At 44.7% G+C, this 23,293-nt stretch overlaps 2 protein-coding genes across 4 annotated transcripts in view; one reads left to right on the top strand and one right to left on the bottom strand.

Moving 5' to 3' along the window:
• Positions 1–23,293, top strand: part of LOC144127807 (uncharacterized) — a 1,292,097-nt gene that overhangs the window by 363,789 nt on the left and 905,015 nt on the right. The gene's annotated exons all lie outside the window — the stretch shown is intronic.
• Positions 1–23,293, bottom strand: part of LOC144127808 (CD151 antigen-like) — a 275,341-nt gene that overhangs the window by 84,334 nt on the left and 167,714 nt on the right. The gene's annotated exons all lie outside the window — the stretch shown is intronic.

Raw genomic sequence — 23,293 nt, 5'->3', positions numbered from 1 at the left:
CTCATGAAAGCGGCTATTTCGATTGAGCTGGTCGCAATGAGCAGCTGAACAACGTTAAGTAAATGTGTTGCATTTTTTTTAAATCTTGGTTAGCCTTTCTTTTAGCCTGCGAATAGTTTCAGTGGCAGATGATTGGTTAGAACATGCCACAGCCGAGGCTCAGATAATGGGTTTTGGCCGAATATGGCAGAACTGAATGAAAACAATGCGACCGCACTCAAGGAAAATCGCGCAACAACAATGCTGGCTAGGCTGCTGGCCAGTCTTTCACAGACAAAAACGGTCTTCGAAGCCATTTGGAAAATTTGTTCCATTCGTAGTTTTCTTGTCCTATGTAAAGATGTAAAACAGACGCTGGAACAACCTCAGCGCGTAGAATGTCGCCAGTGACGCCGTCGAATGTGGTCACTAACGTCAGTAAATAGACGTGGCCGTTTCTTAATCTTACGGAGCACACACGACTTTGCCCGCTAGCCAGTGCTTTGTGACATGGATGCAAAATTTCCTCGTGGAAATCTCTAGTCGTGACAAGGAAATATTCTGCATTATTAGCTGAAAAATTCTTCAGTGAACGGAATTCTTCAAGGAAAACTATACGATCAGCTTCTGAGCTCTAATCGGATATGCTAAGTCTTGCTTCCTAAAGTAGTCCAAGAAGGTTCGTAAGTTCGTGTCAGTTGAGTTTCCTCTTCAGACTGCGCCAGACGGGAACCTGTTTCGACTGCGCCATTTGCAATCCCCTTCAAGTGGCGATGAGAGGAAACACCTTGTTGATGATGAAATCGGGGTTTCTTGATGACTCGGTGGATCTAACTCGCAAACATTCACGTTACTCGAGGAAAGGAGAAGGTTAACTATTTATTTACAACATAAATAAAACAAGAAGAAACGAGCAAGGAGAGAACTATTTACAACATGACTAAACCGTTGATCAGACGAATTCAGCCCTGGTTCAACTCAGCGCGCTTAGTTTTAAGCACTCTGTCTCCGCCCTTAGCGGGGGCAGCAACCAATAAAGTACCAAGCGACCCTCCTCACCAATCAGTGGTTACGGAAAGGAAAATAAGGTTTCCGCCAACTAATCACAGACTGGGGAAAGAACATGGACTGAACAATCGTCGGGGAAAGGACAACCAGAACACTGCAATTACCTCGACCAGCAAGACATTGGGGAAAGGAGATGTTGCAGTCAAACACACAAACAGCACAAACACCACTACCATTCCCACGGCACAGAAGCACGGCCGGTCTCGAGAGCAGCGCGCGCTTTTCTTCTTACGGCTTTCTCAATGGTGTCTGTTTCCGCTTCCCGCCGCACCTAGGTGGGGTCGCCACTGGCCCACCGCCGTTCACGCGCAAGGAGAACGCGCGCTCAGTTCCAGTTCGGCCCGCGTCAGTGGTAACCGTCAAGCCTTTATATTTTACCTCTTGCGCTTTACGCAAAGACCGCGTAGTGAGCCCCTTTGCCATGGGAGAAATCTGAAAACACAGATTAACGTTTGCGCGCTCTCTCCTTCAGCTCGACTGTGTATGGTAGAATGTATGCTTCCAGCACAGACGTCAACACGTTCTGCCCTTATATTTGGCTAAAAAGCTAGACTGTCAGCCTCTGTAGTCCATCTTCCGGCAGGTCTGAATGAGTGTGTAGAATGATATGCTGCGTGTAACACTTGGATGGCAAGTTTTAAAGAGTAAAGGATTTTTCAGCGTAAATATAGCTCCTGAAATTTTAGGCGCAGTTGCGTTAGTTTTGCACAACAGCGGTATTAGCAAGAATTCATGGTGCTCCCCAGGAAAAAGTATCATTCGCGAAAGCAACGGGTATACACGGAACCCAACCCTGGCCGCAGGAACAGAGCACGTTGCACGCACACGACCTCTATGTCCTCGTGGAAAGGCATTTTTAAGTATGGCGGCGCCTCAAGACTGCGCGTCCAACCCGATGACCACGCAAAAATTAAGTCAGTTGTTGACAGTAGCTGCAAGCACGAACTAACTGCCAGCAAAGCCAAATTAGTTCGGAACTGCGCTCTGTCTCAATAAAATCGGCCTTTACGAGCGAAAAGACATCTATCTGAGAGGCGATGGCTACCAGCTTTGCATCATTCTCCTGCATTTCTGCAGCCTCGTCATCGCTTTCGATAAACCTCCTGAGAGCATAAAGTTTCCTCACGTCATTCAGGAAACGAAGTAGCACTCAAAAAACTTTTCCGCAACCTAACTGGTCTCCACTACACCTCACAGCAATGCGCGATACAGCTGGCTTAGCTTACACTGTAAGAAAATATTAATTGAGATTTGCGATGCTCAAGTGTTAATAAAAGTCGCTGAATTTAAGAGAATAGAGGGCATTGGACATTCAGCAGCATAATCTGAGATCTTAATTAAGATATTTAAACCAAATATTTTTAGGCAGCTTCAGGACACGCCGCCGGTTGAATATAGGTGGACAACAAAAAATGGCGCTCTTTATGGCAGCTGAAGTCACTTATTGAACATACATAATTTCTGGCATTGCAATACTAAGTACGCGTCAATATCTGTGGCAGCGTACGCAGCTAGTTCTGGTTGCTTCTGTTACGTTCTAGTAACGTTAGTCAGGCCAGAATGACAAGGAAGCTTGGGTCCAACTTGAAAACTTATTTATTTGGCGAACTCGTGTCCTCAAACAAAGCAGTTCGACGGCGCAGCGATAAAACATGTGCTCGGTCAACTAAGGTCAGAAGGACTGTCGCTCAGCATTGCAAAATTTAAAGGTAACAAGGAACTTGAAACATTAGACGCCTAATGCGCTTACGACAAATTTTGAACATGAAGAGAGACTTGCGCGCGGCTACACCCATTCCAGAGAAAAGTGATGGCCTCTCGTTTGACAAGCAAAAGCGGAAAGGCCGCCGTGCCATTGGCTTCGAGCAGAGAACTGGATACAGCTTAAAAGGAGCGGCTGGGCATACCACGGTTTCTTGGCAGCAGTGGCAGCGCATCGTTCACAGCCTGACGCCTTATCTGTCACATTTTGCAGGTTGGTTTACAAAATCTCTCCTTCTATTAGTACGGGATTGTTGCATGTTCTGTCTGCTGCCACTGCTGCCAATATTGCGTTACATTGTGTGTGCTTGTTGGTTGTGCTAAAGGGGCCATGTCGCAGAAGATAAGTGACCTGCGTGATGAACTCCGCCTTGAAATTAAAGCTGCGCGAGAAGCGGTAGAGCGTGTCTTGCTTGCAGAAATTAGAGCGCTTCGGAGCGAACTCTCCGAACATACTAGGAGCCTGGAGTACATGAACGGCGTCTTTGAAGAGCGCCAGCAAAGCTATTACCGGGGCCAGTTGGTTGATGATTATGCGAACGCATGCGCTAGGAGCGACACAAGAAGACAACACACACACACGACACAAGCGCAAACTAACAACTGTTTATTCCTTGCAAAGATGCGTTTATATACACAACGTCAGTTTTTAGAAGATGCAACCTTCCAGTCATCAGTCACGTGACCATCAACACAACCAAGCTCTGTATTCATCATATCAATTTCGTTTTTTTGTAAGTGCAATAGCAGGAGTGCTTACACACGTTCCATTTACCGCCTTTTCGATTAAAAACGCTTCAACTATTTCTCTTTCAATCATTTCTTTCTGCTTACCTACAATTGTGGTCTTTGGTTCGCTTTTCTTTTTACACCTGCTGCAATGTTGCGCTAAATTTCCGGGTGGTTAATTTTTTCACAGTCATTATTATGCTCTAGTAGACTCGTGTTGACACATCTTTCTGATTGCCCAATGTATTGTTTCCCGCATGATACTGGAATCTTATAAATAATGTCTCTCTGGCATGGTATGAACCTTTTCCTATGGGCAATGTCACATTCCTTCCGATCGTCACGCTTTCTTTTCGCATTCAGCTTGTTGCAGAGGCTTATCACCTTTTTTGGTGCGCTGAATACAACTTTCAGAAGATGTCTGTTTGCCACTTTCTTCAATGCGTGCGATGCTCTATGTATATACGATATGACAACCAATCCTTCTCTACTCCCCTGCTCTTCCGACTTCTTTCCTTTCGTCGTCAAGAATTTTAGCAGTTTTTCGGCCACTGACGCGATCGGCCACTGAACACACTATCGATGAGCCGGCTGATTTGCATGCTGATGCTCTCATTTTGTGATCGCAGGACTTCGTAAGGCTCTGCATCATGCACGAGTGGGCAACACTCCTTTTGACAAGCTTGGACTGGCTGGAATCATATCTCATTATTTTTTTTTCACTTTTTGTATGATGATCCGAGCAAGTATGGACAGGGGTTCCCTGTATTTGTAGATCGAGGAATCTTAACATAGCTTTTTCAGGTAGTTCATAAGTGAAGTAAAGGCCATCTAATATGCGTTTAAAAAGCGTCACCATCCCATCCGCGTCAACCGCGCCTGCTTTTCTCACTAAACAGGACGAAAAAAGATATAAGTATGGGTCACCACTTGTGCTCTGAACTACAAAACAGCTACAGAATTTTCTAAGGGGGCTGCTCAGCGCGCATTTAGAATGAGGCTACTGAAAATCCAATACCTTAAAACGTGCCTTCGCCGATTATCAATGCAAATGATAGCGAAGGCAGGCACCCTGTTCCTATGCTTCGACAGAAACTGATAAATGTAAGCACGTGTGCGTGCTTTTGGGCGGCTCTAGATGACTGCATGGATCAACAAACGCCTTACTTCAAAGAACCATCACGCACGATGTAACACCCGAATGCAATTTCTTCCTTTTTATTATCTTCATCATGGCTTCGCAGGATGGCAGTTATCTGGATATGTCGGAACTTAGCAACTATGCCACCACCAACACACAGGCACGGTGTAACTGTGTTGACTTCAATTTGCATTCTCGCCGAAATAAACACGCGAATCTAGAATGTTTCTTTCGCGAAGTAGGAGCACTCTTTGATGTAGTCATGTTTTCTGAGACTTGGTTCAACACTGAGGATGATGTGTTTCGTATGCTTGAATACCGATCATATTTTATGATTCGCACTGACCAACCAGGTGGTGGTGTTTGTGCCCTGACCTTGAACAATATGAACTGCGAGCTGCAGCCAGAATTCTGGGTCGTCACACCAGACTACGAAACATTGATGCTGAGGTCAGGGTCAACCATTTTCTGTGTTTGCTATCGTCCGACATCTGGAGATACCTGCCAGTTTTTTTTTCATTTCTGGATTCTATTTTGGAGCACGTAAACGAGAAAAAATACCACTTAATTCTAGGTGGAGACTTCAATATAAACTAGCTTGCTGAAAACAGTGTAAAAGAAAACTTCGAAACCCTGTTAAACATTCACCTATGCAAGAGTGTAATAGCGTCAACCACAAGAATAACAGTAACTTCACAATCTGTGTTAGATCTCCTCATCACAAATATTGATATATCCGGCGTGAAAGGTGGAGTCATAAATTACGCGCTCAGCGATCATCTTCCAATCTTTGTCTATTAAGCATATTGTTAACACCAACAGATACTCAAGATAACCTTTCCAGTACCGTGTAAACAATCCAGAAAATCCATCATCCTTTCGCGACCGCTTAAGAGGCTTTAATTGGGTCGATGTACTTGAGTTGAGAAACCCTGAAGAAACTTATGATAAATTAGTGGATAAAATTACTGATGCCTGTTACGGCTGCTTTCCACTGGTTACACTAAAACGACCTAGAAAGGCTCGCAAGCCATGGGTTACCACCGAAATGCTAAAGCTTATTAGAAAACGAGACCGACTGTGTGCTAAGTTTCTGCAAGCTAGGAAACTCGGCACATTAAAACTATATAAACAGTACCGAAATTTTGTCAACAAAGAACTACGTGCAGCGAAAAGGAGTTATCACGAAAATCTTTTCAACTCCTCGACTGGCCGATCAGAAGACACATGGAGGATATTGAGTCTTCTGAGCAGAGAGCCAGCCGAAACAGTCTCGAAAGTAACGTTAGATAACGTAGAATTAACCGTGGTTGTCCTAGGCAATGCCTTTAACGATTACTTCCTTTCCGTTGCGCAGGCACGAAACACTGCTGCTAATTTCAGTTACATGGGACCAAGTACCGGCCACAGTATGTTTTTGAAGCCCGTCACTACTGATGAAGTTATTGCAGCGTTTGTATCGCTCATAAATAGCTAGCTGTGCTTACTCAAAAGTAGCTCATATTAAAGAATTTTGAAAATAAAAATATCGTGTTAGGCATCTTTTTAGAATTCACGAAAGCCTTTGATCTAATCAATCACCGCATCCTGCTTCAGAAGATGTAGTACTACGGTTTTCGCGGCAAAGTTCTCTCTTTAATATCTTCTTACAGCCTCGCACACAATTTGTCGATATTCAAAGACAACGCTCAACTATTTCATTTCATTTCATTTATTTACCCTCAGGGCCGTTAGGCGTTACAGAGGGGAGTGGGAATAACATATAAGTACAAAAAACAAAAACAGCAGATAAAAAATTTGAATATAGTTACAGCACACACTGATTTAAGATTAGTAACAGCACTAGCAAAAGGCAGCATTACACAAAACAAACCACAAAAGAAAACAGCAGCAAATAAAATAAAACATAGATATAGACAGAGACTTATATAAAATTAGTAACAGCGTTTCGAAAGGCAACAGTATGGGTAATTTCAACAATATCGTGGGGAAGGTGATTCCAGCTGACACAAGTTCTGGGTATGAATGAATCATGAAAACATCTCGTGCGACAAGGAGGGATCCAAACTTTGTGGCGGGGATCCATGCGTGCTGAAATATATGATGGTCTTTTTAACAACCTCTTTTTAAGATAAGGATTATGATAAATTTTGTGAAAAGTACATAATGAAGCTATTGACCTGCGATGGGAAAGAAGCGGTAGGGAAAGGTTAGCTTTCATGGCAGTTACACGACTAGTACGATGATAGTTGGAAAGTATGAAACGACAACCGCGGTTTTGAACTGATTCTAAGTCATAAATGAGAGATTCGACCCCAGGGTTCCACACCGATGAAGCATATTCCAATTTAGAGCGGACCAAAGTTTTGTAAAGTAGTAGTTTTAATGAACTCGGTGCACATGAAAAATTTCTGCGAAGGAATCCAAGGATGCGGTTAGCGTTATTTATAATGTAGTCAACATGAGGTTTCCAAGACAGGTTAGAAGAGACATGAACACCCAGATATTTATAAGACGACGCAGTTTCAATAGTGATGCCATTAATGCAGTAGGTAGAGTGTGTAGTAGACAGACGAGAAATGGGCAAATGCTTGCATTTAGTAATGTTTAGCTTCATATTCCACAGGTTACACCAATCCAGTACCTTGTTAATATCTGACTGAAGAACAGATGCATCATTATCGTCATTAATTTCGCGGTAAATAACACAGTCATCGGCAAAAAGACAAACGGAAGACGATATAGTAGTGGGTAAGTCGTTTATATAAATGAGAAAGAGGAGGGGCCCAAGAACGGACCCCTGAGGCACACCAGAGCCAACAGGCGAGGAATCTGAATTGACGTTACTTGCTGTTACGAACTGACTTCGGTTTGAAAGAAAACAATACAACCATGCAAGTAATGTGGAATCGATGTTAAGGCTGTTTAGTTTAAGAAAAAGAAGCTCATGTGAAACCTTGTCAAATGCTTTAGAAAAATCCATAAATATAGAATCAGCACGGGACCCGCAATCTAGAATACAATGCAAGTCATTTGTGAAGCATATGAGTTGCGTTTCGCATGAAAATGATTTACGGAAGCCGTGTTGGGCATTACTGAAAAAGCAATTGGATTCTAAAAAGGTAGCAAGATGAGAGTAGATGACATGTTCCATGATTTTACATGGAATGCTGGTGAGCGACACAGGGCGAAAGTTATCAGGGCAATGTTTATCGCCAGACTTGTGCAGCGGAATCACCCTCCCAACCTTCCAGTCATTGGGAATACAGCCTGTTTCCAGAGACTGGTCAAACAGTTTGGTAAGGATCATTGAACTGTACATCTTTGTATTAACCAGAAATTTCGAATTAATGTTATCGACGCCACAGGAGGAAGAAATCTTAAGGTTCTCAATTATTCTCAGGATGCCAGTTGTGTCAAAAAGAATTGGATCCATGGGAAAAGCATCCAAGACCGGACACTCCTGATTGGTAAGGCAAACATTGCCAGAAAAAGTAGCAACAAAAACACTATTAAGAACACTAGCGCATTCATTAGGTGAATATGCAACGCCGTCAGAAGATGTAAGTAGTATTGACGAACTATCTTTCTTGTTCACAGTGTTCCAAAACTGTCTAGGGTTATTAATCAGCAGAGCAGGCAAAGTACTGTTAAAGAAGGAGTCCTTAGCATTTTTCAGAGCTAATTTGTACTCAGCGGCCGCAGAAAGGTAACCGTCCCATCGTTGTTGCGAATTCGATGATTTGGCCGAGCGAAACAAACGTTTTTTTCTTAGTGAATAGCCTTTTTAAAATGTTATTGAACCACGGTGATTGGCTATTACACCGCAAAAGTCTTAGTGGCACTAATGTATTAGTGAGACCAGTAGATTCGGGTGTCCCTCAGGGGAGTATTTTAGGGCCTTTCCTGTTTTTAATTATGTCAATGATATTGATAATATTGACAAATATGCTGACTGTATTACATACGCCGACGACACAACTGTGTTTTTTTTTTCTGGACAATCGAGCATCAATTTAGCCGATCGAACAAACAGGACATTACGACATATAAATACTAGGGCAACGGAGAATGATTTAAAGATCAACGTTGCAAAGACAAAAGCAGTAATCTTTCATCCCCGTCAGAAAGGTATTTGTCTTCCATCCCTTGCAATAAACAACACTACAATTGAAGTGGTTCGCCTTTTTAAAACACTAGGGGTTATTTTCTCAGAAAATATGTTGTGGGACGACCACGTTACCTACCTTTCCGGGAAGCTCTCGCGTACGACTGGCTATTCGCGTCGCTACTGTTCATCTTTTCCCATCTCAGTTAACGTATTATTACACAATTCCCTGTTTTCCTCGGTAATCAATTATGGCGCGCTTGTCTGGGGAGCCACAACGCTTGATAGTATTATTGACCTGTTGCGTTTACAGAAACGTGTTATCCTCATTATTTCTAAAGTCATTCGTTATTCACACACAGCCCAATTGTTTAAGAAATTTAACATAATTGCTGTAGAGTCTTTATATTCTTATAGACTAATCCGTCATGGCAAGTCGGAAGTAATTAAACACGACAATTCTTTGGCAGCGCTAGCCGCACTTGCTACAAACTATCCTGTGTATTGTACACAAAATACGGAAAAGTGGAAAGTTTATGTATGCCGCACAAATTACGGGAAACAAATGTTGAAATATCGTCTGCCAGCTACCCTGAACGAACTGTCCGGTGAAGATAACCGAGATGTCTTCAACAAATCGTTCAGGAATCTACGCAGTATGTTTCTCTAACACGTTTCTGTAAATGTACGTGGCAATATAGTGAGTTTCTTTGTTTTGATAGTGAAATAAGCACTGTTACACCGATGTGTTTTATCTTGTTCTCATTTTTTCTTCACTTCACTCTCTTGCTGTGCATTTTTTTTATTCTTAGCCACTTCTTTACACTACATTGTTCATGATCCGGAAACCTCAAGTTTGTTTGCCTTTCGTTATTTGCATTTTTTCGTTTTTTTTTTGTACGCCTTTCTGACCTGTGGGAAGCCGTGTTTTCTGCTAATTCACTGCTTGTATATCAAACATTCCGTGTTTTCCACTGTATGCCTTGTAAGGAGCACGGACCTCGTCAAGCAACCTTTGGCTTTTTGTCCGTACGCCGACGCATCTCAGGATGTTTGAATAAACTGATTTTATTTGATTTTAAGATTTGAACAATGCATTACAATGCTTCTTGACACTTGCTCGCAAATCAGTAAATATTCTTTTGAGCTAACGATACAGGCCTCTCGTTTAAGGAAGTTGTGACGTATATGAGGGTGAAAATAAGGACATTCAGGACGTGCCAAAAGCCGTATCGGCGTAATTAGGTACTATATGTATCTCCCAGGAATCAATTTATTTGACAGCTCAACGTTAGTGTACATGAGTCTGACTTTCAACTCTACAAGTATCGTCTCAAGCTACCAGCTCCGGCGCTATCGGATTTATGTCTCACGCGTCGTAGAGAATTTTCTCCGCGATATTCTACATTTTTATGGGATGAGCGCAAAACTTTCGATCTCTCAGTTCTCATTTTCTTCCCCTTAGCATTAACTTGTCATCTAATCACGGACCATGAAACATACAAGAGAAAGTAATCAGAGTATTTCCTTCTGGACTTAAAACCCCAAATGCTCGGCATAGTTCTGGGGAATCGGAGAATGATTCCTCCTTTTAAATGTTCTCATCGAGCAAAGTTTGTGATGAAGAACCTGTGCACATGTGGACTGTGCTGTAGATATGCAGCTTAAGCAACTGCGTTTTGTTTTCTTTTATTGGATCAATTGTATCAATACTACTTATACAGGCACAGTACAGAGGGGGGGGGGGGGGTCAGTGGAAGCAAGAGAGAGGGCAAATTAAGCCCGGGCACAGATCAACAAAATGCGAGCGGAAAGTTTTGCCGCATTATACACGGAAACTGATGTGTCACTAGTACATTACTCGCCCTTTAACCTGGTGTGGTTATGCTTCTAGAGGCTCACGGCCTACTTTGTCTTCACTCCTGCCCAGAATCCTAATACTCTTGGGCCGTGGATCACAACCTTCGCATGCAATGCAATGAGCCGGTTAAATTTGCTCCTTCCCTGCTCCGAATTGACCGGACATCCTTGCCTGCGCGTTCATTCACGGGCCAACATACGCGCAACCACACTTCGGCGGGATTTCATATACCACGGCCATGCCAGATGTCATGATTTGGGCATGTTTTATTCTTCATCCGCTTCGTCGGAATCGTTCGTTACAGTCCTCGGGGGGTAACCCGGTGAGCTTTCTTGGCGCTGAAAAATCACTCCAACGCCATGCCTGTCTGCCACTTTTTTCAAGTTGTCGGTGGATCGTGCATATTTATTTATTTATTTATTTAAGATACCCTCAGCGTACAGATGTACGTTACAGAGGGGAGCACAACCGTGGCCTCCTTTCTCAGGACGCGCTCACTGCTGTTGCCGCGTTCCTCATAAGGAGCACTCATGCGAATAAAACCAGCGGATACTTTGCGCTCTTTCCTTCTTCATTGTACTTCCTGTCTCCGTCCTATGTACGCATGCGCAACTTGTTCCCACCACTAGCCATGCACTAGCTCGCCCAGCAAGAAATTCTTTTAAGCTATCTGTCTAGCACAGAAGGCCCTTTTATGAACGTTCCTCTTTAACGTTTGCAAGTCAACGCCTGTGTGAAGCTCATCGTCAGTTCAACTTGTCGCGCCAAGTACCTCGCCTTCTGCCTGCGAAAGCAAATCATACCAGAAAATGTAAGTGCAATATTCAAGCGCATATCCAGGCACTTCCACGTATGCGTAACAAGGGTATAACTCGTTCTAGCAATAACTATGGGCTATCTTGCCTTCGGATTACATATCCTGCCCAACCCATTTCTTCTTGTTTTCAACTAGGATGTCGTTGACCAGCCCTTGGTCTCTGCCCTACTCTGCCTTCTGCCTATCTTTTAACGTAACACCTTCAATTTTACGTTCATGTTTCGCTGCTTCGTCCTTAACTTAAGCCGAACCCTTTTTGTTAGCCTCTGCGTTTCTACCCCATAGGTGAGCACCGGTCAACTGCCATTCACGACCTGAGAGGACCTGCCAAACGTGCTCCACCTCATTATTATTCTTCTAGCTATTTCACTTTCGTGACCCGGATTTGCGGTCACTACCTGCCCCAAGTAGACGTATTATCTTACTACTTCCAGTACGTCGGTACCAATTGCTGTTCTCTTAGTAATTTTTCAAACCCACCGTTTTTGCTTCCTCCCTACTACGCCATGCCTCCTTGACTGCTGGGGTTCCACTGAACAAATGCTCTCCCCTATTCAATGAAGGTTATATATAGGGTTTGGTTTTATTACTCGCATTTCTCTCTCACCTGACAGGCAGTTTTAATATGGTCTATTCTCGTGTATCCTTTACGAAAGTCTGCCTTATCATTTGGTCGATTGAAGTCTAAGGTTGTCCTGATTCTATTTGCAATTACCTTAGTAAGCAATCTCCTTGTAGGCAATGGACAGTAAGCTGATCGATCTGTAAGTTTTCAAGTCCTAGACATATCTATTCTTAAGAATTATTATAATGTTAGCGTTTTTCCAAGCTTCTGGTACGCTTGAGGTCATAAGGCATTCCGTAAACAGGGCGGCTAGTTTTCCTAGCACAATTTCCCCTCCGTCCTTCAACACATCTGCTGTTACCTGATCCTCCCCAGCTGCTTTTCCCCTTTGCATTGCTGCTAAGGCTTTCTTTACCTCCTCTTTAGTTAATGGCGGGATGTCCCAATGCTGTGCGATGCTTCCTACCTAATTTATGTTCTGACACATTAGACACTGTCTACATTTGTCTAGAGCTATCCGGCTACTTTGTCTTATGTATATTGCTAATGGCATTGGACTTTTTGTCTTAAAGCATACATCTGATTTTTGCCTATGTCTAGGTTCCTCGACACCGCTTTTATTCTACTTCCAGTTCTAGAGCACACTCAGTTTCCTCATTCCACCTTGCCCTAATTGATTAAATTTGTTAGCTGTGGCAGTTAAATTCTGTCTGTGGGGTAAGTTGCTTTCATGCTTTGGTATTTCTTATTCAGATCTTTCGCCTCCTGAGAGAACTTGCCGGCGATCGAGTCCTACCGCCTACAGAATTCTGCCGCGCCCTCCGTAATGATAGCTGAGAGGTTATCTTTGATTGCTTTAACATTAAGGTCGTCGTCCTCAGTAAAAGCCGAATATCTATTCTTCGGCTCTTTCGTGAGTACTTCTACTTTGCCACTTAAGGTAACTCGTTAATGGGCTTCCGCTTCACTAGTTTCCTCCGTTCCCTCTTCAAATCGAAGCCAATTCCACACGTTACCTTTCCGCGGACCTCAACACGCTGCACGATGCAAATGTGAGCGCATGTATGAAGTCTACTCGTGTTTCGCATAGTGTATACGAAGTGTGTGCACTATTCGTGTCTTAAACAATGTATTTGCGTTGGCAGGAACCGAGAAGGCGTTTTCACTTAGGCCGGTCTATTGGAGCCCGTGAGAGGCGGTCCGCCTCGAATCCCGGCTTGTAGATCACGACGTGTAACTCTTGTAGTCGCAAGCTCCAACGAGCAAGGCGGCATGTTCGATCTTTCATGTTGGAGAGACAGCACGACGCGTGATGATCACTGCCGTCTGATGGCTCGGACAAGTACAGACTGAACGACCGCAACACAATCTTTCCGTGACGTTGCATAGATCTTCAAGAGCAGCTGTCGTACGGTGCGACACTCTCGCAACACCCTTTTTTTTTTTTGGCACGAGACGCCTACGCTGCTTGCATTGGCGTCGATCTCGATTTCCGAAATTTCGTCCAAGTTTCCACTGGACTGTGATAAATGTTGAAGTTTCTTGAATGCCGGATACATCTCGAATCGGAGTGCACACTCGCGGATGCTCGGCGACCACCGGTGGGTGGCAAAACTACGCGCGGAGAGCGCGATCTAACGCAGCGCATTCGTTTCCTTGCCGCGCAGTTTTCCCACAAAATCCACTTGGTTACGAACGCGCATGAAAATTTCTTCTCGTGCAAAGTGCCCGCTCTGCGCAAGCCGCCATGTCCGTCGGGCGGCGTCCGTTGACCCCGCACTGGCGTCTTGGCGCCTCTTCGATCGCCTCGCCTGCGGCGGGAGCGGCCGCTTCTCCTAGTCGCAAGTACGGGAGGTACGCATTCCCCCACGCCACTACGTAGAATGCCTGACTGAGAGGTCTTCCACTGGGTGTTTTCAGCGAAGACGACGCGCCGGCTGTTTCATATTGTGTAACCAACGCTTATAACGCAGTATAACCCTAGCTGTTAGCGGGAAGTAGAAAGTGAGAAAGTTCAGAACTCTTCTTCAGATAATGAGTGGAACTAAGCGTCGAAAAGATGTAAAAAAATCGGCAACTTTCTGCCTTCGCACAAACACACAGCGGAAAGATAGCAGCAGTCGTCGCCTCCTTTCCTACAGCAATGTTCTGAAAGCATACAACAGGGGAAAATAGATCGATCTTCATGAATGGAGAGAGTACGCACATGCAGCCAGATGATCGGAAGCAGCCCGAGTACAGCTATTGTCACTGCCCCCCGCCCTCCGCCTTTAATTTGGATTAAGCGCAACCGTGCATGCCTCGAAGGTTGAAAATTAAAACTGACGCCCAAGAAAAGCTCACTGAACCACTTCATGCGCCACCATATTCCTCTTCCGTTTGAGAAGAGGTACCATGAGCCGGCTGTTAGCATTAGCAGAGGTATTTACACGCGCCTGGAGGAACACTAGCCCTGTCGATCAATTCGACACTCACGTGAAAGAGCGCTCATTAGGGCTGCGGCCGACGTGCGCGCTACAAACACCAGCAGCCATGGCGCTCAACTCTTTCCTTGATGGCGGGCACATCTTGGAGGATTACTCCATGTAAGAGGGACTGCCTGTCGGCTTCCATAGCGTTAGCTACAGAGTATCTGCTTCGTTCTGCATGCATTCATGGCTGCAATGGTCAGCTGACTACCAGCTCTGCGTGTCACCTAACGTTACTAAAGTCACTGGAACGGGAAAAGTACCGCATTCGTTTTCTCTCGCCGCCGCGCCGGCGGGCCAGCGCGCGCGCGCTCCGGATTCGTTCTCCGCGGTGACGTGGTCATTCCCCGCCATAAATGGTCCGCTCGCTTCTTTCTCGCGGCCCCCGATACACGGACCGTCCGGATCATTACGTAGCACTTGCTCTTATGGGCTGAGATAAGCCAAGGCGGATTTAAAGTGGTGGCGAAGGCTGGGCCGAAAAGTGGTTTAGCGCGACTGCAGCACAACCAGAGGATGGGGGGCAAAACACTCATATAAAGAAATAATAAAGCTACAAAATTGGAATGTAATCTGCCAATAGAAAAGAAAAATATATTAGCACCTTGTTTTATGAAAGAGGTAAGTCATTTTATTAAAACCTGGCAAATTTTGTATTTTTGCAACACTCTTGACCTGCCCCCTATTCATGAGTGTGCGGTGCATTACAGCGCGTCTTTGCAGGCCTTGTTTCGATACCCGGCTAACCCGGCCACAGTGGCGGGAGCTCACGAAGCGATTTCTTATCGCCAGCTGTCTGCGATGGCGCGCCTGGTAAAGCGTATAAATTTAGCTCGCCGGTCTCAAAATGCTCCTTTTGCGAAGTTTTCGTCGTCCTTGCACGTCGCTTCTTTGTCACCGTTCGGTAAGATTTGCACCCCGCTGCACCGCTGCGGCAGTTTTCTCGGTTTTGTCGTTTCCTTCGGCGTGCGGCCAGTGCGAAGTCTTTTTCCGTCTTTGCACGCTTCGCGCTCTTCTTTTCAAGCGCTTAGCGCTTCATTTCAAGATGAGCTTGCGGCATGTGAAGAAACGATGCTCCGTGGTACACTGCGACAGCGTGGATAGTACCATTGGTGTCACGCTACACCGATTCCCGCTGGACTTTCACAGGTGTGTCGTCTGCTCTAGGTATGCGCGATAGCTTCGATATGGTTTCGCCCGGCTGTTCGCTCGTGTTTCATAGCTGTAACCCGTTCGTGCGTACTTGGCTTCATGTTTTCGGGGATATTTATGTACTACACTGCAGGGCACACACTTTCAGTGCTGAGGTGTGCGAATGTCCTTGCCCCGCGAATGTCCTTGCACTTTTTTTTTTTTATTCGAGAAGTGTGCCATGAGGCATAAGTTGAAAAAGGAAAGGGGGAAGGAATGCACGGGATTGAAAGTTAAAAGAAGGAGTGAAGAACCGTTGCGCTGAGGTAGTCGCAGAGGTCGTTAATGAAACGGTTGTCCATTGTCCACTTCACGAAGTCACTTTCGCGGTTCCACCGCAGGCCCACCTCCCTGAGGAGCCGTTTTCTGATAGCAGCCGTCGCTGGGCACGTCCACAACAAGTGCCGCACATCACATATGTCCGGTGCAGCGCCACAGTGAGGGCACCTGTCAGGTAGTGGCAGATCTTTGGCACGCCACCGATGACGGACAGATGGTGTCAGAGCCGCCCCTGCCCGAATCCGGCGCACGGATACCTCCTCCTGCCGAGTAAGACTACGGGGTGCGAACACGGAGGAATTAGAGCGCGTGTTCGCTGGCGCAGAACTTCGGAATCGGAAACGTGGGACAGGAACGGATCTGGGGGAAGAGGGGAAGGTGGCGGATCGTCTAATGTATGAAGATGAGTCATAGCATCCGCATGAATGTTATGTGGATCCTGGGCATGGCCGCGAATCCAGTGTATGCGCACAGGACATGGATACTTTGCGCAGAGCACATGAATAGATTGTGAAATCTGGAACGTTCGTCGAACAGCCTTCAGCTGTTTAAGGGCGGCGCGGGAGTCGGTGTAAATGTGAACTGTATTGAATGTTGGAACGAGCGGAAGGGAAGCAATGGCATTGTAAATGGCTTGAAGTTCCAATGCCAGGGGAGTGCACGTATCCGCAGTATACGTCGCGCGAGAGTTGAGATGCGGATGAGATGGACTATACACAGCAGTAACTCCCCTCTCTGCAGAATGAGATGCATCCGTGTATAATATGCACCCTTCAGGCAGATACGCTGCTGATACCGACGGGGAAACAGTGGGGCGATTGTCAGTGAGCTGGCAATAGGACCACGGTGGAAGTGTCTTTAAACGATGAAGTTTGAGAGACTGTTTTCGAGCTCTATTTGCCACCCGTTGGTCGATGATCTCACTGAGTGTATTAAGTTGGGCGAACTCCTGTAGCACAGGTATGGGTGTTAAACGAGGCAGATATGTTATGACGCGCATAGCCTCACGATTGATAGCTTCAAGGGAGTCCCACTGTCCTTGCACTTCACTGTACGCTGTACTTCATGTGTACTTTTGTTGACGTAAAATTACTTCAAATTGATCCGGCTAACGACTAGAAGTACTCTGGAGATGGTACGCCGGCTCAATGTATGGTATTTGCTCCTACGTTGAGCACGTTTGAGGGTGCTAAAGCTGGCTTTAACATTGCCTTGCAGATGTAAACGCACCTGCTATATTCTTCCAGCTGAAGAAATTAAATGTGAAGAATAATCCCAGTGTGCTCTATGGTCTGTGTTGATGCGCCTACTTATGTCATGTTATGTTTGCTTCAATTGAAGCTGTCGTAGCATTGTTTCCTATACTTTTCAATTTCCTAACTGACAACGTTCGTGGCACTTCAGGGCTTTTTCCTATCTGCACTGTGACTATTGAGATGATTAGCCAACTTAAACAATACTGCTTGTGCTGCCTGTGACATGTATTTTTTGTTTGTGTGCCAAGGGTGTGCTTTGTGACTGTATTTGTTTGGTTGCTGCAATAAACAATGAATATGAAACTATGGAAACCATACTTGCCGTACACTCTATTGCGAACTGTGCACTTGAGCCAGTGCTTTGTGCATCATACCTTGCATCATACCTTGCTGTACTCAAAAGCTCTCAAAAGTACTACCACCAGTATTTGCACTACGAATCATGCATGCTTCGCCAGTGTCTGGAAGTGTTGCTGCCTTTCTATGCTGCCCCTCCTTTACCAGTCACTTTCATTGCGTTCCCAATTCAATCAATCAATCAACCAATCAACTTTATTCAGCATTTTTTGTCCTGAAGAGCAGAAAAAAATGCTAGGGTAGGAGCAAAAAGCCACAAACTCAGTAGCTTGACGAGGCTCCCACCCTTATTGACAAGGCCAACAGACTGTCACGTTATTACATATATACACACACACACACACACACACACACACACACACACACACACACACACACACACATATATATATATATATATATATATATATATATATATATATATATATATATATATATATATATATATATATATATATATATATATATATATATATATACATGCAGGACTTAGAACCAGCGAAGAAAAAAAAAGTATGCAATGGAATGTGCAGTAAGACAGGTGCTATATCTGAAATAGTTTTGATGTGAGAAATGAACATGTATCTGTGTTAACTCGTCGCAGACTATTTATACATATGAAGATTACAATTCAACGCACAGAAAATGAAAGAAACATATCTAGCAGGAAAACAAAAAAAATCGCGTCAACAGCTCCAAAGGGTCAAATATAATCGGGTGTACACAAGTTCACATAATAGAAGCAGGAAAATAGACGATGATAAAAAGATACAATACATCCGCAATACAAAAGCAGTTTGTGTCGGAGAAACATAATTAAACTCATATGTCTTCAAGAATAAGGTATTTCTGCCACTTGTATTTGCTAAGGTTATGTATATCTATATTTTTATTTTGTAGGAAATTCAAATATGTAGGCATGTGGTACTGCAGGATGTGCCGACCCTGATTAGTGCGGGAAGAAGGTATAGACCAGTGTTCTCTGTTTCTGAATATGTAGGGCACTTCTAAAGGTCGATGTAAATTACATAAGTTGAGGAAAGTTTCGTTGTTAGTTTGAACACTGTGTTTGTACTTCATAATGAGGTTAAGTTTATGTATGTGGTGTATGGGGAGTACATTAAACGAAGCAAAAAGTTCTCTTGTATGGGCGTCATATGAGGCATTTGCTACATGACGAATTGCTTTCTTTTGTAATAGCATCAATTTGGTAAGGTTGGATTGAGTTGTGTCCGTCCATACAAGACTGCAGTAGTTAATATGGGAAGCGAAAATTGAATCATAAAGGATTAACTTAATTTTAGTCGGAAGCATCGTTCTAAACTTACACAGTACGCCACAAGCTCTTGCCAGGTTTCCCGCCACGCGTTCCACGTGGGCATTCCAGTTTAGATGTTGATTGAACGTCACACCCAATGTTTTTATTTCTTTAACGACTTTTATTTGTTCGGAACCGAGTTTTATGTCGATATCCCGACTGATAACCTTTTGTACAGGAGCAAATAATATGGCTCTTGTTTTAGCAACGTTAATTTGTAAACTATTTATTTGAGTCCATTGAGAGAATTTTTCAAGTGTAACATTTGCGAAATCAGTGAGTTCTTCAATACTGGCTGACTGGAAAAAAATGCTTGTGTCGTCTGCATAAATGATGTAAGATGCAAGTGTGCTGGTGCTTACTATATCATTTATGTAAATATTAAATAAAACCGGTCCGAGTATACTGCCTTGCGGCACACCTGAAGTGACATTTAATAGGGAAGAGTGAGCTTTGTTAATCACGACGCATTGTTTACGGTGGTTTAAATATGACTTGAGAAGGTTACCAGAAACTCCTCGAAATCCATAATGCTCTAACTTTGTAGATAAAATTTTGTGGTCAATTCTGTCAAATGCTTTCGAGAAATCGATCAGAATACCTAGGGTCATTTTGTTATTTTCAAACCCTCTAAGTATTAATTCCTTCTGCGTCAACAAAGCTAATTCAGTGGACATACCTCGACGGAACCCGAATTGCTGTGGAGATAAAAGCTTGTGCTTATCACAGAAACTGGTGATTCGCTTGCATATTATTTTTTCTAGACCTTTGGAAAAAACGGGTAACACTGAGATCGGTCGATAATTTGAAAAGTTATTTTGATCGCCTGATTTATATATCACTCCTACTCTTGCACACTGCATAATATCTGGAAAGGTACCAGTATGTAAACACGTATTGTAAATGTGACAAAGAGCTGGAGTCAGCAGGTCTAAGACGTATTTAACGGGTTTAATTTCAAGATCATCAATGTCCCGGGCTTTACTATTCTTTAAGGACATAAAGGTAGAGTAAATTTCTTCATCAGTAGTCGGTTCAAAAAAGGCAGACTTAGGATTGGGTGCACCTAAATATTTTTTAATTTCAGCGCTGTCTTGTATAAGTGTTCCCGAGAAAAGATTTGTGAAGTATTTGTTAAACTCGTCCGCTAGGTCCTTCCCTTCTAGTGTTTTAGCATTTACTGTTAGTTGAAGTACTTGATTGTTGTGTGTGCCAGTATTCAATATTTTGTTAAGTTCGCGCCATAAAACATCAGTCTGACTAGTTGAATTGTTAAATAAGTTTTCAAAATACGCATTTTTCGTTTTACGCAACGTGGTTGTGACAGAATTTCTGTATTTTTTGAAAGCTGAGAGGTCATCTAAGCTCCTTGTCTTCACGAACTTTGCGTATAGTTGTTCCTTTCTCTTAATCATTTTAAAGCACTCATCTGTCATCCAAGGCTTGCGTAACTTTTTAGATTTGTTTACAGTTTTCAGCCTAAAACATGTGTGATAGCATGACTTAAATAATGAGAGAAATATTTCATATGCTTGCTGCGCATTTTGGCACGCAAAAACCGGACTCCATTTTATACTGCTTATTTCATTCCTAAACACCACATTAACAAGGCCATAACTAGCAGGAACTCGAGCACATTTGACTGGCAAAGGTTGGGGCGCGCTGAAAGGCAGCAACCTTCGAGAGGTACGGGCTCGAAAACGCGGATTCTACAGAAAGACCGCTTTATAATTCGCGCCAAAAGCATACGTATGCGTGACGTCATTCTACGTCACGTTTGCGTAGTTCGCCCCCCAAAATCCAGGGGGAGCTGGAGTGCCCACGAGCCGCCATTTTTTGGACCAATGGGCGTCTATGGAGCCTTCGCTACCAGTGTACATCTACCTTGGATAAGCGTGCACAGCATTGCCAGTCGCGTAGTGACTCTTGTGCAGTTCATGCCTGCGTAGAGACTGCGCGCGGCCGTCGCTTCAGCGGCGCTAGACCAAATATGGCGGCTCCGGTGATGGTTGCGGTACTTTTCCCGTTCCAGTGACTTTAAACGTTACTTGCTTATTGCGCGCCTGCCGGCTATTCGCGCTTCATTTTCAGTTTTCCTTTATAATGGGTACTAAGCGCTTAGTTTCCATTCATTATTTGCGTGCGCATTCTGCTCTTCATGCACGTTGCGTGCTCTTCACTGTACGTGAGATTAATGTTGCCAGTCCGAGCGCCACTTCCTCCCTTGTGGAACAACGAGTATAGGCAGCGCCGCTGACATGCACCAGTCTCTCCTTACACTATAACGGAATTGAAAATACGAAATTACGTGACGTTCAGATTTGATGCAACCATACTCATAAGGCAGCCGGATTTACCCCCGATGCTTCGAGTCTAAATCTACTACACGCGACAGAATGTTGGTAGGCGGCCGGGTGTCCGGTTGGGAATTGTTCCCACTGCGTCTTTGAATTGAATTCCACCGTCGCTTTTTCGTTCCGCTGCTGCCTGGTGGAAGTTAGCGGTTGAGTGACGCTGCCGGAGAGTAGAGCTGTGTGGTGATGGGTGGAGCGGTGAATCGCCATGCAGCTGAGGGGGTGCGCGGGGGACGTGGCTGGTGGGTGACGCTTGTGCAGAGTACAGGCACCTCGAGATTCCGTTATTTTCTGACTAACGTTCCTACTGCTCTCGCAATGATGATCTGACGCCACAAATATATTTTCGCTTTTAAAAGGATCGCCTTCTTCGCCTCTCCTTTTTTGTTCCAGTGCTTCACTTGGGTGGAGGGGAAAAATGGGTGGTGAGTGGCGGGATGGTGAGAGGAGGATTATATAGGGCGAGTCGAGGGAAAAGGTGTGTGGCTTGTGGGCGCAGGACTCTTGCGGAGTGGCAGCGGCACCACACAAGGTGAGGGCAGTAATGCGAACGCAACAAAATGGTGCTCGAATGTGGCAATGAAACCCTGAAGTGTGAGGAATAAAAAGCACAAATATCTCGCAGCTGACCGCGACTCTGCTGCTCCCAGCACGGGCTGCTGAACCAGGCACGGCAAGATACAGCCTTCTCAGTAATGGAGCCAGCATTATTGCGCGTGGATCCGTTGCGGAAGCGCTGCTAATGGCGCTCCCCCGGTGATTATAATAATAATAATTGTTTTTTGGGGAAAGGAAATGGCGCAGTATCTGTCTCATATATCTTTGGACACCTGAACCGCCGTAAGGGAAGGGATAAAGGAGGGAGTGAAAGAAGAAAGGAAGAATAGGTGCCGTAGTGGAGGACTCCGGAATAATTTCGACCACCTGGGGATCTTTAACGTGCACTGACATCGCACAGCACACGGGCGCCTTAGCGTTTTCCTCCATAAAAACGCAGCCGCCGCGGTCGGGTTCGAAGCCGGGAACTCCGGATCAGTAGTCGAGCGCCCTAACCACTGAGCCACCGCGGCGGGGCCCCCCGGTGATTGCGATGCGGTGTTTTCGCACGACACATACTTGAGACGCAGACACAAAGATGAGTGTCGCGGCCTGCAGGATTTGAGTTATTCAGAGCTCGAATGAGGAGAAACGCTTTAGTCGGAGGCTCTAAGGAATTTAAAATCTAGCCTCATGTGATTTCGAAAATTCTCCGCGGTGGACCAGATTTCCAACAAGGCGGTTATCCGTTTCGAGTTGCTGATGAATGCTCCTCGGTATGGTAGCTGCTCACACTGCGTGGTCAACTTAGGTGGCAGAGCGGTACGCAGGAGGGTGTGGTTGCGCCTTCCAGTTCCAGACTAAGGCGAAGCTTCTTTTAAACTGCCAACGTTCTAAGGAAACTGTGGGGCTTCCCTTTCTAGAATTTGGGTAGTCCCGGGGACTCGACCAAGACACCGTCGAGTCGTTCAGTTCTTTGCGGGAGCACGTCAGCCCAAATAAAGAGTTTTGTTCGGAAGCCATTTTCGGTGTCTTCCTGCTCGCCGGACTGCAGTCACCACTATGTGACAATACGCTCATACCAAAACCCCTTGGTTTTACAGCGGCGCTGGCAAAGGACTCAAGCGATCGAGTCCTCCGCCTCTCTTTGTCCTTTTTCGAGGCGGTAATTTAATTTCATTTTTCGTTTTCTTTGAAGGAAGTACTTTACAGGTCAATGGACTTTCCTTCTGTGCCGTGCTTTCTACGAACAGTGCAAGTAATGAGCTTTGGAGCGCTGACGATACACCATCAGCAGCACTGACTAAACGCACTGCAGAACAAAGGCCTCTCCCATATCACTCCTTCATTTCATTTCTTTCATCCTTAAAGGCCCGAGGGCATTATATAAGGAGGCGGTTACATTTGCTTTTCTGTAAATGTACGTTTTAATTCATTTTTTGCATCTGTTTTCACTGAAGATGACGGCGAATCACCGTTTTTTGAGCCTCCAGGTTGCCCTCCT

Source organism: Amblyomma americanum, chromosome 4 (genome assembly GCF_052857255.1).
Source record: "Amblyomma americanum isolate KBUSLIRL-KWMA chromosome 4, ASM5285725v1, whole genome shotgun sequence".
Classification (NCBI taxonomy): domain Eukaryota; kingdom Metazoa; phylum Arthropoda; class Arachnida; order Ixodida; family Ixodidae; genus Amblyomma; species Amblyomma americanum.
The sequence above is the reverse complement of the archived record's forward strand: the minus strand, read 5'-3'. Positions and strand labels throughout refer to the sequence as shown.